Below are 16133 nucleotides of genomic sequence, written 5' to 3' on the forward strand. Positions count from 1 at the left end.
TTGGTTTTTCTCCGGTACCGGGAACTGAACTCACGACCTTGTGCTTGCGAGGCAGGCACTTTTTGCCACTGAGCTAAATCCCCAGCCCTGTAAATCCATGCATTTTAAAACTTGCTGTTGAGAAATTAGGCTTTATTCCTTTATCTTTTATTTTTATTTTAAAGATAAAAGGAGGGAAACATTAACAGACATACAACATTTTACAACATATCACAAGCACAATACAGACAATACAGAGTTACAAACAAAGTGGTAGGGAATTAACAATGGTGGTTGTATTACATATTGATATCTTCATATTCCTTTATCTTAAATAATAAAATGAATTTTGTTCAAACTCTTGACATGTGGCTTTTGCAGCAATGTCTTATCATCACCAGAGTGTCTTTAGGATGAACTGACCTGTTAGATTAAAGCATAAGAAACATTCAAATTTCAACTAATTTTTTGTACTTCAAAAAAAATATTTACAGTTAAATCTAAAAGTCTTACCAAGCCCAGGATCTCCCATGCAAGTTCAGTGAGTTACAGTGTAATCAAAAGAAATTTTATGCAAAGCTACATGTTTTCATTTTAATAATACTGGATTTAGTTTTAACATCTTGAATAATTTTTGAACAATGTACTGTCACATCCTAATGCTTTGTAAAATCATTTTCAAATGGCTCAGTTATAATGAAACCCAGCACTTCCAAGTATGCAGTTGGGTCTACAAGAAAAATGAACAGATTTCAGTGAAAATGCTTTGCGTTCTGGTTCATTGGATGAGTTTTGTGAATTTCTAAAGTTAGCACTGATTGAGGTGGTGTCAGTGGACTGTCTTTCTATAACAGGATTCTGTGTTTCTTGTAAGCAAAATGTCTTAAAGACTTGGTAAAAGTCAACACCTATGCTGAGGCTGGCTCTGGATTTCTCTTTTGTATCATACATACCAGATCCTAACGGAACAAATACTGCAGACTTTCACACTTTGTGTTCCTCCAAGAGGCATTACATGTGTAAAGATGAAATGACCCTCATAGTTACAATCAAACATGGAATAGTTTGAACTATGAGCAACATATGAAGTAAATTCGCTGTAAATATTTTATTAAAAAGTTATATTTAATCTACAAAAATCTAATTATAATATAATTTTAAAAAATACATAGTTGGACCCTGGAAGGAGAAACTGGATACTTAAAAGGACTAATTCATTCATAAATATAGTATAATAGTGGTTAAAAACCTATATTTATCCCCACATCAGTATCTCAGGCACCTGTGAACCTGAGTACATTACTAACTCCTCTATCTTCCCATTTATAGCACTGAATACACCTTTGATGGGCTCATGTGATTGTTATGAAGATCAGGCACATCATTCATTCAAACTCTGTTTAGTTTAGTTTAGTTTTGTTTATTTGTATATGTTTGCTGTACATAATGTTTACATTACTTGTGTGGAGTTGGTACATGTACATAATATATCCTTACTCTTTATTTTCATTTCCTTTCCCTTTTCTCCCTACACCCTCCCTTCATCTCTTGGTCCCCTTACATTTGTGAAAGATCTATCTTCCGATTTCCCATTATCTGTCTTTTATCGGGCTCTTTAATTATAATTTGGAATTCTTACATAAGGAAAACCATGTAATAGTTAAACTTGTGGGCTTGATTTATTTCCCTTAACATTATGGACTCAAGATGTGTCCATGTGCCTACTAATGGCTCCAGTTTATCTTTCTTTATGGCAGAATAATACTTCATTGTGTATAATTGCCATGTATTTTTATCCACTAATTTGTTAAGGCCCATGTGGGTCGCTTTCCAAGATTTAGATACTATGAGTCGTGCTGCTATTTATATAGGGATGAACATATAACTGTAACTTTAACTTTATTGGGAAGATATCTAGAAGGAAACTAGCTGAGTCAAAAGAAATTTCTAGTTTTAGTTCTCTGAAGAACCTCCATACTGATTTCTATAGTGATTTTAGTAGTCTACATTCCTAGTAGCAATTCACAAGGGTTCCACTTTTCTCCACAGTCTTGCCAGCATTGGTTATTATTTCATTTCTTGATGATGGCCATTCTTTCTGGGGAAAAATGGAATATCAGTTGTTTTAATTTGCATTTCATTAATGGCCAGTGATGTTAATTATTTCTTCATGTATGTATTGGCCCTCGTACTTTTGCTGTGAAGTATCTATTCATTTCATTTGCCCATGTTTTTGTTTGATATTTTATTTGAGGGGGTAAGTCTTTTGAGATTTTATACATTCCAGATATTAGTCATCTGGCTGAGGAATAGCTGGCAAAAATGCTTCCCATTTTGTATTTATTCTTTTCACTCTGTTGTTTGGTTCTGTTTCTGTACAAAAGCTTTAGTTGGACATAATCCCCATTTGTTGATTCTTGGAACTACTTCCTATGCAGTTGGTGTTCTGTTCAGAAAGTCCTGGCCTACACCTATGACTAAGAGTTTTACCTTTTTTGTCTTAGAGTAGATTCGGTGTTTCTGTTTTACATTTTGTTTTCTGATGCATTTTTATTTTAGTTAAGTACATGGTATATAATCAATTCAATCTTTTGACTGCAGATATTCAGTTTTCCCAAAGCCATTTATTAAAAGGCTATCTTTCCTACCGTGTATATTTTTGACCCTTTCTCAAAAGTCTAATAGTTGGATTGTTTATATATCTTCTATTCTGTTCCAGTGATCTTCATGTGTGTTTCTGTGCCAGTATATGTTGTGTCTGTTTTTATCACTGTAGCTTTGTAATACAATTTCAAATTCACAATTGTGATGCCTTTCTTTTTGCTCTTATTGTGCACGATTGCTTTTGCTATTCCTGATCTCTTCTGGGTCCATATGAATTTTCAAATTTTTTTCTCCAATTCTGTGAATACCATCTGTATTGGGCCACTACGAGTATAGTGTACTTACTATAACTAAAAAAGTATTATATTATTCATAGTGATAATTTAAGCAGTCTAGATTTACCAGTGAGGTCTGTTATAATTTTTATTTAAAATACTTATCTGCAAAGTGTTTTGTTTCCAAAATGATTATGTATTACTCAGATTATATATATTTTTTGACAAATATCTACTAAAATAAATGATAACAATCTCAAAATTCATTTTAAAAATCAATCCAAATTTGTCAGAAAAACTGTGACAGAACATTTCTTCCAAAATCAGCAGGCCCCATCCTCTTGATTATGTTTGGCAAATCATTTAGATGTTCTGAGTTCTAGATTATGGGATACCAAGAAATTAGAAGAAAAAAAAGTTTATCAATAAACGTATTGAAGGCCATATAGTTTAGAAAAGGGCTATTTAAATCTGCTTGCATATAGATTTCATACAGTAGTCATTAATGGTGTGAAATTGCTTTTCTTGGTGTTTGACTTCTTGAAATGGAATATTTCAGTAAGCAGCAATGGTAGTTACTATTGAGTGCCACACAGCCTTTTTGATATTTAATCAAATAGGCATTAACCTCACACATGGAGTTAGGACACATACAGACTCCAAACAGAAGGGTCATTCAGCATTTGAAGACATTCATAGAAATATCAGAATCAGTTGAAGTATTTCTGTGTTCACATCAGTAATAAACAGTTTAACAGAGTAATATAAGGAAAATGCCTCTTCTTCAGCTAAAACTTTGTAAGTTAAATAGAAATAACCACACTCACAGGCAATATGTAAATATTCCTCCAATATATTAGCCAAATTGTAGGCCTCAGCTGAACCTGTGTATTGTTAACTAAGCTTTCTGTCTTCATCAAAATTTCCTTAAAAAATTTATTGTACCATTGTAGGGTGAAGAAGCACTTGATAAGATATTGTTTTATTGATGATGATATTTACAATGACAATAGTAATGACTGTGGCTGTCAGTAACAGCAGGGTCCTTGCTAGTGAGAAAGAGAGTTTTAAAGTATAAGAGATAGGGAACAACCTTGGAGAAATCTTACAAGTAACCTTAAAGTGCTGTAAAACTGCATTTTGATAAATTCAGTGGGTAGAATAATAATGCTGTATTTCCAAACACACATAGGAGTCAAAATGAATAGATTGAAAGGCAGAAATTCTCCCCCCAGCTGTGCAGGGATCATCAGACCATTATTGAGATGCTTATCTTCTGCAAAATGGTTTGTGTTGAAATTATTTTTTAAGGGCATCATTTCTCTTAGAAAAACTTCATTACTAATTTGCCAATTGAATATCCCATAAGATATTGGAAGGCATTAGTGAACACAGAGTGAGTATTTTGATTTAAAAAACATGTGCATTCCCTGTTGTTCAATAATAACAGGGATGAATAACATCTACTTTAGGTTTTCAAATGTAATTTATGATGATCAGACTTTTAGACAGGGGATGGACGAGCTGATGGATGATATACATACGGTTGAAACTCAGGTAATGATTGTGACATATTTTGCATTAAGCTATGATAATTTGAAAACAATCAAAGTAAGTTTTTCTAGAAAACTGTCAAAAGGAGAGTGAATTAATAAACTCCATTACATCAGGTGCTCTGTGCCCTATACTGCATATTTTTGGTTCTAGCTTTGCAGGTTCACCTGCCAAAGCAGAACCAGAAAAGTTTTTAACAGAAAAGAGAAAGGCTGACGTTTTGAACATTCTAGGGTATAGTGTTAAGTAACCTACAGACTGTCCCTATAAATAACAATGCTGGCAGATGATGGTGGATACGTCAATTCTTGCTTTGTCCCTTGACTCATTTCTATCACTCCTCCAACTCAAAAGAGATCAGTCCTCTGGTACTACAGTGTCTTGATAGCCTTACTTTTTCTTTAGAGGTATTTCCTTATCACAATCACACTTATACATTTGATAATGTGTGCATTGTTTTGTTTGTTCAATTTTTTGCCTACTTTCTCCACTACTTTGAAGGGGAGAAAACTGCGGTTTCTTCTCTTCACCCCTAAACACACACAGAAAACATATGCTAACTCCTGAAAGATTTCACATAAGTTTCTGTAGAATGCCATAGACCTGTCACATTCAATGCCTGGTAAAGTTAGGATATGGCATGGTGCACTTTGATGGCCACTGGCTGTCAGGTAAGAGCATCCAGTCAGTTCTTGGAAGGCAGCTGTGCTCACCACTATACCACCAATGCCACACACCCAGGCAGTTCTTGAGAGGATCTGAACTCTGGAATGAGCACCAAGCAAGAAAAAATTGCTCTAGCAAGGTCTTCATACAGATGGCACTTAGGCTGTCAAGAACACAGTATTCAAAAGATGCATCTGGCGATGGTGTACTTCAATCTATGCATGTTCTATATGACTTAGCTTGGTGGAAGACACACGGGAGCTGAAATGGAGATTTCAAGGAAAGGATGAAGGGCTGGAGAGAGGCTTAGCATAGTATCAAGGAGGCCATATTCAAACAAGAACTCAGAGCCAGGTGTCAGCTATAGCCATACTTAAACAAGAAAGCTAGGAAATACATGCAATAGGAGTTCCTGAAGGGTTTTCAATGTCTCATATTGGAAAAGCATTGTGTATAGAAATATAGGTTAGAAAGAAGCTAATATCCATTAAAACTCTATGTGCTCTGCGTATGAGGATGAATCAGTTGAGTGGAAAAAAGCAGTAGGAACACTTCTTCACACTCATCCCACACAGCTCTTGAGTTTGAGAATGGAGTCCTTGCCTGGGATGTAGCTCAGCGGCATAAGTGTTTGCCTGGCAAGCCTGAGGTCATGAGTTTGATTCCCAGTACCAAAAACAAAAAAGAGAATGGAGTCTTCCCTAGCATAGGGCCATTCCAAACCCAGACTTTTCCAGGCCTAGGCAACAGTCGCTGTGGCACTGACATAAACAGAGTCCTGTATGAAGATGCTTGACTGAGCTCTACCCTGCTCCACCATTGTTGCACCCCCAGACGTACATCTTGATGCAGTTCTTCCCCATTTCCTAAAGGCAGATGAATGGGAGATAGAAAGCAGGATGTTCTGCCATTCTCTGGTCAGAGATCCCTTGACTAGAAATATTTAGTGCTAGATAAAGTTATGGACAGGTTAGATATAGGAATATTAATGTTCAATTTCTTTAAGTTACTGCTACCACAATAATTTTTAAATGTTAATCAGTGATGACTACTGTTACAGTTCAAACTTGTTACTGATATAGACTGCTTACATGATTGGTCTAGTAGTTTAACTTCCTTTATACTATGGTCTGAATGGAAACATGAGTTCCAAATTTCAAATATATAAATTCCAAAGAATTTTACAGGATTGTCAGCATTTATGTCAGTTATATTTACTTTAAAGAGAAAAAAAATAATAAAATACCAACAACAAGGACAAAAACAAAAGAGCACAAAAACAATAAAAACAATGCATGATTTCAAAACAAGATGATAGGAATTAACAATGCTTGTTATATTACATATTGTTATCTTCAACAAAGTTGCTCAGATTACCAGATGTGAGAATGCAAGAATGAACAAACAATTAAAGAGAATAAAAAGTAATAAAAACATTAGAAACGATACAGAGCTTCACTCAACTAGATGGTAGGAATCCAAAATGGTTATTTTTTGGCATATTGTTGCCTTTGCAACTCTCCAGTTTTAATTAGGCTTCATACAGTAGCCCTCACAATATTAGCTCATTAAACAACTAAAACTCTCCTGTCTTACACTTGTGTTTCACAAGAACCTCCACAAACCCTTTAATTCTGCAAATAAAGTTGAAATTTCATGAGTATATGCTTACATCAACATCACTCCTACAGACACATGCCTTCAACACAGTGAGAGCAGCCTGCCTCCTTTTCTTTTCCAGCTCCTAAGCCTGTGAAACTAAAAAGAAAAGGACAAGCAAGACATCAAGTTTGAAGTCCTTTATTCAACCTTATGACCCACGATAAAATAACAAAATCAATTTTGTCTTTAGTGAGACCTCATTTCCTGAAAGATAAGCCTTCTATATATTGAAATGTCCTCTATCACCCCAGAGCATAAGAACCCCAAACCTGAGAGTGATATTGCTGTCTATCCTGAGTACACTTTCTTTGGAAAGTCTCTTAACATTTCTATGCCTGCCTTTGCCCTTCTGCAAATTAATCTTGTAATACCCATTTTGAAAGAGTGATAGGAAGCTTTTGACATGTGTAACAAGGACTTTGAGATCCTCAGATGAAAGGAGGCTTGGATGTACAAATGCATTATCCTCATTGCATGTGCAATTTCTCCTATGGTCTAACTGAAGGGAGGGATTAGGGGAGATTAATTGTGCATGTGATCTGTCTAATCAGTTAAGGAGAGCACAGAATGTTCATGACCTTCAAGAATGCCAAATAAAACAGCATGTGGCAAGACAGTTTCCTGAGTTTAGCTTCTTGTTTTAACAGAGGGAGAACTAGGGAAGAGACGGAATTGCTTGGGTTTTGAGACAATACAATTGAGGAGCACAAAGGCAAACACTTCAGAAGGAGTGCATATAGAACAGGAGTAAAATACAACAAAGCTCTTGGACCTAAGACAAAACATTTTTAAATTTCCAGATTTTCCTCCCTATATTAGTGTGCTCTGTAAGGTAAAGAAATGTATTACAATAGTTCTAATTTCATTTCCCCTAAAATTACTTTGATGAGAGAGGGTACTTTTTTCAATCTCCTCAATCCTTGCATTCTTTAATTATATGTAAGCTTCAGTGGTTTATCCTCGGTTGTTTTAGTCTATTGCGAGGGAGGAAGACTGATGGAAAGAACTTTTCTCTGTGAGAATGGCATGATTATTATTACAAGGGTCAATAAAGTTAGAAATTGTTAATTACAAAGACTTTAAATTGCATTGAGTCCTGCCCTTCAGCTTTACAAACTCTGGTTAAGTCCATCAACCAATCCTAAGAAGGAGAGTAATGTGCTTCCTTTGGCTTAGTGAATATTGAAAATGTAATTGCATTCCTTTCTTATCTCATAACCCCACTGTCCTTTAACTTTTAATCGTGCTTTATCTATCCATTCATAAGTGTGTGTGTGTTTTTTTAAGCTAAGATATAGTACGTCAACACTGGTTCAACAAGACATTAAGTTCCAGGTAGAAGATAAACCCTCTTTACACTCTCTCTCCATGCTTTAAATCAAACAGCACACTTTGTCTAACTCTGCTTTTTACTCTTTTAATGCCATAAGCTTTTGAACACCAAAAATGCTGGAAATATCTTGTGTTTAATACACCAGTACATTTACACATTTTTACTCTAACTAGAATAACTTTTTCATGCCTTGACTATGTCCAATGTAAAATGATGATATCTTGGAGAAGGAAGGACATCTATAATAGTGATATCATTTTCACAGGCTATATTTTAATATATCTTTCCAAAAGAATTGGGAACACATGTAAGGTTCTAATGAGAGGTAGACAGCTACTGGGATAATCACCTAGGGTCTTCCAAAGCTCCAAATTTTTACTGTATGGTTAAGAACTGTCGCTTTCCCTGAAACTAACAAAATAAGAGCATGTCCCTCTGCTCTGTCTCGCAGTGAGGATTGTGCTGACACCTGGACAAGTATGTGGTGAAGATCCAAAAAGAACATGACAATAGAAACATGTGTAAGCACTCCACTGCAAATACAAACCTGAGAGTCTCTGTCATAATCATAATTTTAGATAGGTTTTAAAATGGATTATAGCAAACTACTAACTCTGTAGAGGTAATGCACACCAAATTCTTATCACAAACTCTAACTCAAATTAATCACAGGTTATATATTATAGTTCATCATCATCACCGCCATCAGCATCAGCATCACTGGTTTCAACATTATTTTACTTGAGGATATTATATATATGGATATTATATACATATATATTCATTTTATTTTACTGAGAATAATTAAAAAGAACAGTAGCAACATACCAACAGCATAGACAAAAACAAAACAAGGCAAAAACAATAACAATGATACAAGGTTTCAGAACAAAATATACCAGTGGCTATTACACTCCAAATGCCCATCAACTAAAGAATGGGTAAAAGAGATGTGGCATTATTACACAATGGAGTATTACTCAGCTATAGAAAAGGTAAATGAGGTTTTTACAGGTAAATGGATATAACTAGAGACCATACTCATAAGTGAAACAAATCTTATGCACATGTGTAAACATCATATTGTCTCCCTAGTGTAAGAACCTGAAAAAGGATATTTTAGAGTGTGAGGACCCATGTATCAAATATCTACAATGAGTGAAAACATCCTAGGTCATAAAAGTGAGCCAAGGGTAGCAATGTAACAAGAACAAAAATGGGGAAAGGGAACATAGATTCGGAGGGAAGGAGGTGGGTGAGAAGGGGAAAGGGCTTAAATAAACAAATGTGTTATGTCATGTAGATACTCCTCAAGATGAATGGAGACTCCAGATACTGCAAACATGTACTAATATAAAATAAAAATTAAAGTAAAAAAAAGCAAAACAACATATGAGGACTCTGCCATTGGATATAATTTTAAAAGACTTATTCTGGATCAAAATTATACATCTAGGCATAAAAGAAGCAGGGGTGCCATACTATTAAATAAGGTCAGAAATGCAAAACCAGGGCCTCAGGGGGGAAACCATAAAAAATAGCAGTGAGGTTGTACATGCCAGCAGTAAGGCCAAAGGGTCAGATTCTACCTGATTTGTGGATTAGCTCTTGATTGTCCACCCAGCAAAGCCCTCACTGAATGCTACAATATTTGACTGTATACAGTCAGAATGATAAACATAGGAATGGTGAAGGCTGACTGCTTCTTCCACACTGGATACCTGAATGATTCACCTATAACTTTATTATTACTTAGGGAGAAGATTTCCTTACCTAGCTACCTGTTGTGACGTCTCTTTCACACTCACATACACACCAGGACAACTGTAGAGATGAGATGAATTCTACCTTCATAGGATGAGGCACTACATGGAGATTCTAATTAGTACGAGCTGAATACTACTTTCATGGACTCCAATCCTGAGAAGAATCTTTCTGTTCAGAGTCTGAAGTCCCACTATTAATGTTTTATTTATTTGCGTTAAATGTTACATTCTCCCAAATGTCTTCATTAGAATGCAAACTATATGGAAACAAATATCACATTAAATAAATATGAACGTATTTATTGTATTGTTTTTCTTTTAACAGAGACAACAGGCAAAAGGAGACTGCTTGGTGCCTAGGATAGGAGGAAGACATCGATTTGGGGGTAAAAGTCTTAAAAGCAAGGTGAACCTAACCTTAATGCCAGAACAAATAAAATTTTTAAAAAGGACGGCACAGTCATCCTAAGCAACTGTGACTGCTGCTCAGTTTTTGTTTTTTACACCTCTGGGCACCATGGCCTTATTTCATTCTCTAATACTACAGATCCATTTCAGAGTCCAATGAATAAATGTCACACTCTTTGCTTTCTGCTTATGGAACTGACTCCAGCGCCCTCCAAAGATATAACAATCAGTTAGCGCCTCACATTTACAGGAATGAAGTATGTATTAATGAATACTAAATAATAAGATAAATTGGTAAGTACTGGGCGGTTTTGATTCATGCAAGCTATAACATTTATATATACGTATATATGTTTATATTTTAGAGTACATGAATCAGAATGCATAAGAATGTTTATAATTTATCTTGATTCTTAATATTTATTAATGTATAATACTAATAAATTTTAGTGCATACACTTGTAAATTTTTAATATATATTTGTACTGAGTGTGAATAAAGTGAGTAAATATTAGAAATAAAAAGAGCAAAGTGATAGATGCGATTCCTTCTCCATACCCATTTAAAGTTTGCTTTCTGAGTGTAACAACCTTGCAGTGTCAAAGTCGTTTTTAAACTCTTTTTTTTCTTTCCAACCCTGTTGTGTTTGTCTGTTGGAAACATTGCAAAAACTGCTGATATTTTAGTCAGAGGGGCAAATATTGAAGGGGGGATTAACTGGGCCTTGAAATTGCTGGAACTATAGTTTTGAACTCGGTTCATGTGAAAAGGCACAGAAAGGAAATCGTGCAGGTGAAAGGTCCATTGTCCTGTACTGTGCCTTTTGCCCCTTGTCCTGATTCTCCTGTCTACTCTTACTGCATCTACAGCTTAAAACAAGTTTGAAGAAGTCATTGCCACTGTGAGACAGTAAAAAAGAGTAAGACCAAAGGACATTTACATTTTATTTAGGGACTAGGAAATAAGAGGAAGTTTGATATATTTTAGTCTGGCTTGTTCTGGCACTGGGTAGAAGGTGAGGTCCATTTAAGCAGAGGGTCAAATGACTGGCTCAGGATTTCAGGTTCTCCGTTGAAGCAGTAGTGTGGTAAGCAAAGTGTCTTCTCCTCCCCCCATCGTAAACAGAAATCTTCTTCTGCTGAGCTTTTTAGAGATGAGAAAGTAGGTGTTTAGCAACAATAAGTGATGCTTTAGTGGTGTGAAATCAGGTACATTATTGCTGGATCTGCATTTCTGTTTGTGGAGTGGGTGGATAGATGCATGAATGGATATCAGGGCTACAAATACAGATAATAGTTTTAAAATAAACAAAATGATTAAACTCTCTGTGATTCAAAATTGAAAACACATTCATTTGTGAAATACATTTACTTTAGCTATTCATATCTGTAGTTAAACATGGTACTGAGAGCTACACATAGGGATACACACTTATACCATGCACTGCTATGTCAATATACACCAACTCATTAACCCTCTCAACATGAATTATGTATCAGTACATGGAAACCATTTTTATTGTATGGGTAACAGAATAGTGAACTTGATTCCCACTCTCTCCTCAGTAACAGTAATCATGACAACAAACACAACAACAATATGTATGCCCTATTCTACCTACCAGAACACTATCACAAACACTGTTGCCTTCAGTACTAATGGTAACCACAAGGGAGACGGTCACTACCATCCTCCACTTTGCCCATAAGGACCCTGGGGCTCTTGATCAAAGTTACATGGAAGTAAGCCGAGGAACTCATTAACACTCAACATTTTAAATGTGTGTCTCACCTTACCACCCATGCTTTCTACAGCAGGGGCCGCAGCGTTCCATGTTAATCAAGAGGAAAGAAAGAAACAGGAGTAAACAACATCGAGTTGATCTATTGATCTTTCTAAAGTCATTTACTAAATGTCCGTGTATAGTTCTGTTTTGAATGATTAATTGACACGAACATCTTTACTACTTAAATAATGAATTCTTTTTTAAGACTGTTGAAGCATGAACCTCCGATAGATATGTAAGATGCTCATGCCAGGTACATACACATTTATAAATTTTACCTCTGGTTTCTTTATACAGGAAAAAAGATATTTGAGAAAGAATATAGATCTTATAACAAAAATCATTACTTACAGTTGATAATGTAGTTTAAAAAGTCAAAGTATAACTCTTGGCTTTGCAAATCTCAACCTGAATATATAAAAGAGTAAACACACAAATGCACAGACAACACACAGGAAAATATGACCACACCACACACGTGTTTATCCGTATCCACACAGAACTTTGAAATGCACAGAACCTATAGTTCTTACAACTCTCATAGAAATAAACCTTTTCAATCATACGCTGACCAGAATCCCAAAAGGGAAGCAAAAGAGGTAATGCGTAAGTAGCCTCTATTTGAACATATGGCTTGGCATTGCTTTCAGTGACCTTGCTTGAGCTTTTTGCTGGCCAATCCAGCCATTCTCAACTCTTCTGTGGTCACCAGGGCCTAATGCCTTCTTAATGATAACCTTGTCTATTTCCTGGGATGTTTAATGGCCTCACATCGGGAAACAGCTTCACATCTTGGCTGAAACACAAGCTTCCTTAGCTTAAAAGATTAATCAGAAGCTCACAGCTAATAATAGACTGCCCTTCCCATGCCCAGTTTTAGTGCCTGATGATGGGAACAGGTTGATAAGTATTATTATTGAGTCATAGTCTTGGAATTATTCTGAAAAGGTCACTTAGTCAGCCCCTTTCCTCCTAGAGGGGTACATAGAAGCCATCCCATTAGCTGACCATTCATTTAGAATTGATTTTTAATGCCTCTGTGTCCTGGCCAGTTATTCCTTATTTGCTTTTGCCAAAAGTCAGAGGATGAAGCGAAAACATGATTATAAGAGCATAAATGATTGTAGAACTTAGAAATTTTTTCTCAGGCACTAGAATAGCAAAATGAGCATCTACTGGCTCTGACTACAGAAGAAATATGGGTAAATGCCAACATGGAAAGAATAGAATCATGAGCTTTGAGATCCAGAAGGCAAATGTTATACAAATCTCTCAATTTTTAGACAAACAAGCAAAAAAACATAGAAAAAGATCCACAGTCTCTCAGAAAATGTGTATTAATCTGCAGTCACATGTAGTAAGTTTTGTGTGTTACAAATATCTTTTTCACTTTGGAAAGTACTTTGTCTTTTACACATGGTGCTTTTTGTTGTTTATAAGTGAAAATTACTGATATTAACATATCTTTCCTTAGTGTTCCCAATTTGGGTAGTTCAAAAAATCTTTATTTTTCCCTTGCACTCGTACACGTCCTCTGTATATCATTTAAAAAGTTATGATTTTATTATCACATTCAGTTCTTTGGCCCACTTATTAGTATGCTTTCATTAATTGACTCTTTAAATAGTAAAAGAAACAGTTCTCACATTTAAATGGCATCACAGTAACATCTCCATTGTACCAAATTTCACAAATTGAAGCTGTGCTTTAAAATACCTTCTCCTCCCAGAATGATGAATCCCAGCTCCATTACTTCTCCTGAAATCCAGTGTCTTTATTTCCCTTAAAAGAATAGAACTGCCAAAGCTGGCCCATTCTTCATGAATTTAGTGAGTGAGGCAGTTGCTTAATTATTCTCTTCTTCATCCAGAGAGCATTTAGCTGTACTTTTCTTCAGTTATACTCTTGCTAAAAAGGTAAATTGAGATTTCTATAAGGCAAATAAGATTCACAAGTGAGGGATTTTTTTTATGGGCAATGTGAAACCTAATAAATACCTTCATGTAGACGAATGACTTTCATAGGTCATTTTGACTATTCCATTACATGCATTCTCTCTCACACACACATATGCAATCATCCAAGGAGAATAATGGGATATTGTGATGTTCTATATTTCCAAGAGTCCAAAGAATGTAGACAGAGAAGTAGAAAAGAATTTTCTCTCCATTCTGACTTACTTTCAGTGGCTGTCATCCTACACTTTAAAACTGACTACATTTTTGCTTGACAGTTTGGAAACTGGTGGAGTTGATAACATGAATAATTTCCAGTTGATATTAGTAAATCTCAATCAGTCATGCAGATGAGGTATGAAGTTATTGAACTTATTCTTAGAAACATAAGCAAAGGCAAATCATTGCTGCTCCACAATGAAATGAATGACTAAAGAAAGGGATAGAAAGATGCATAGTAAGTAGCTAAAAAAATGGGGCCAGAAGTATATGAATTAATTTGACAGGAGAACCAAGGTGATCTACTTGTGACAAATATTACTACCTCCACCAAACATTCAAGCTGAAGAGCTTTGCTTTCTAGGGTTCTTACTGCAGTATTTTTAACACCAAAATTTTATTTTTAGAGTAATTTACAGTGAGTACTGATATGCCGGCAAAGAAGTTTCACTTGATCTGGAAGAAGAAAAATAAAATATTCACAGAAGGATGAAAAGAGAGCATCATAACCCACTGGCTCTTCATTTCTTTTTGTTTCTTCAGATTCCAGAGTATCCAAATGCTTATCATTATTATTATTACTTGTTTCATCTACTGTATGCTCATCAAACTAAGTTTCTCTGTCACAGCTGGAACAATCAAGACTTCTTTTGTTGCTTATAATAAATAAATACTCAATTGTGAGAATGTCCTCAGGGAAAATTCATTAAAAAAGAAATGAAAATGCTGAGAAATAAATGGTTACTGTGATTGCACTTGTTTTGATATAATATGCAAAAATGTAATTTGGTTCTGTAATGTCTGGAATGCAAAGAAAAATTTAAGATGGAGAAATGAAAAAGATGCTGCATTTATTATGTAATTTCCATTATCATTTTGTGTCTGAGTGTGGGAGAATTTACATTCAAAACACTAATTTAGAATACAATGTGAGTGTAGCTAATAGGAGAAAAAGATGAGAAACATAAATAGGAATATTAAATGATAAGTTGATCAAATCGGGCCCATCTCTAGCTTTTCTTGACAGATGCTTTGTCAGATTTAATAACTACATGTTTGGATTTTTCTCTTGGTTTTGTTAAAAGTCTCTATCTGCAGTCTTATTTTGCAGTTTCCTAGATTATTGTGCCTCTCCTTGTTTTACTCAATGACAGGCAACAATAAAACCAGTCAGGGAACATTGCAACAGAGATGTGAAAGACTCGAGGTAAGTGCCCGATATCAGAAGGCAATTCTCTAGGTAAAGCAATTCCTTTTGGGGATTCAGGGTAGAAGCATAAAAATTAACTTTGCTCTTCTCCAGATTTAATTCTCCTCACTTATCCTGATTCCTCAAGTTATTTTCTCTTTTATATCTCCAATGTGGATTTACACAGTGGTTTTGCTTTTCTCCAACCATCTGAATGGTAAGGGGAGATGGAATTAAATGAAGAAAGCAATTTAAAAAATAGTGTAAACTCACATGCTAATGAGTAGAGGAATAGGAAAGATAAGTGGTAAAGATTAGGCAGGGTGGATCATTAAATTTAGAAGGCAGTTCGTCCACTAAAGGTCAACAAAGGTCCAAGAACAAGAAAAGCTTAAACTATCACTGTGGTCATTTTTCTAAGCTCCTGAATACATAAGGTTCAATCACTTCTTTACATTATTCTTCAAGTATAATCCTTATTCATTCTTACAGAATGGAAAGGTTTTTTTTGTTTTTTTTGTTTTTGGTTTTTTTCTGGTACCGGTAATTGAACACATGACCTTGCACTTGCCAGGCAGGTGCTGTGCCGCTGAGCTAAATCCCCAACCCCCAGAATGGAAAGTTTAAGGAAATACGTGTGAGAAGGCAATAATCATGGAGAGAATGATGTTAAATTTAAAAATGCACACACACAGACACACACACATCCACACATGCACATCCACACACACACACAC

At 35.4% G+C, this 16133-nt stretch overlaps 1 long non-coding RNA gene across 2 annotated transcripts in view; it reads left to right on the forward strand.

Annotated features, from left to right (window-relative positions):
- The window catches only part of LOC102019550, a 51582-nt gene extending 36689 nt beyond the window's left edge, over positions 1-14893 (forward strand). Inside the window, exons 4-5 of one of the 2 annotated variants that reach the window (XR_259068.1) lie at positions 10165-10245; positions 14615-14893. This is a non-coding gene — a long non-coding RNA (uncharacterized LOC102019550). Of the gene's footprint in view, positions 1-10164; positions 10495-14614 lie in introns of those variants that run through there. The other variant, XR_001236745.1, reaches the window with a different exon arrangement.
- The last annotated feature ends 1240 nt before the right edge of the window (positions 14894-16133 follow it).

Source organism: Chinchilla lanigera, unplaced genomic scaffold, assembly GCF_000276665.1.
Source record: "Chinchilla lanigera isolate Chin_1 unplaced genomic scaffold, ChiLan1.0 scaffold00001, whole genome shotgun sequence".
In the NCBI taxonomy this organism is placed as follows: domain Eukaryota; kingdom Metazoa; phylum Chordata; class Mammalia; order Rodentia; family Chinchillidae; genus Chinchilla; species Chinchilla lanigera.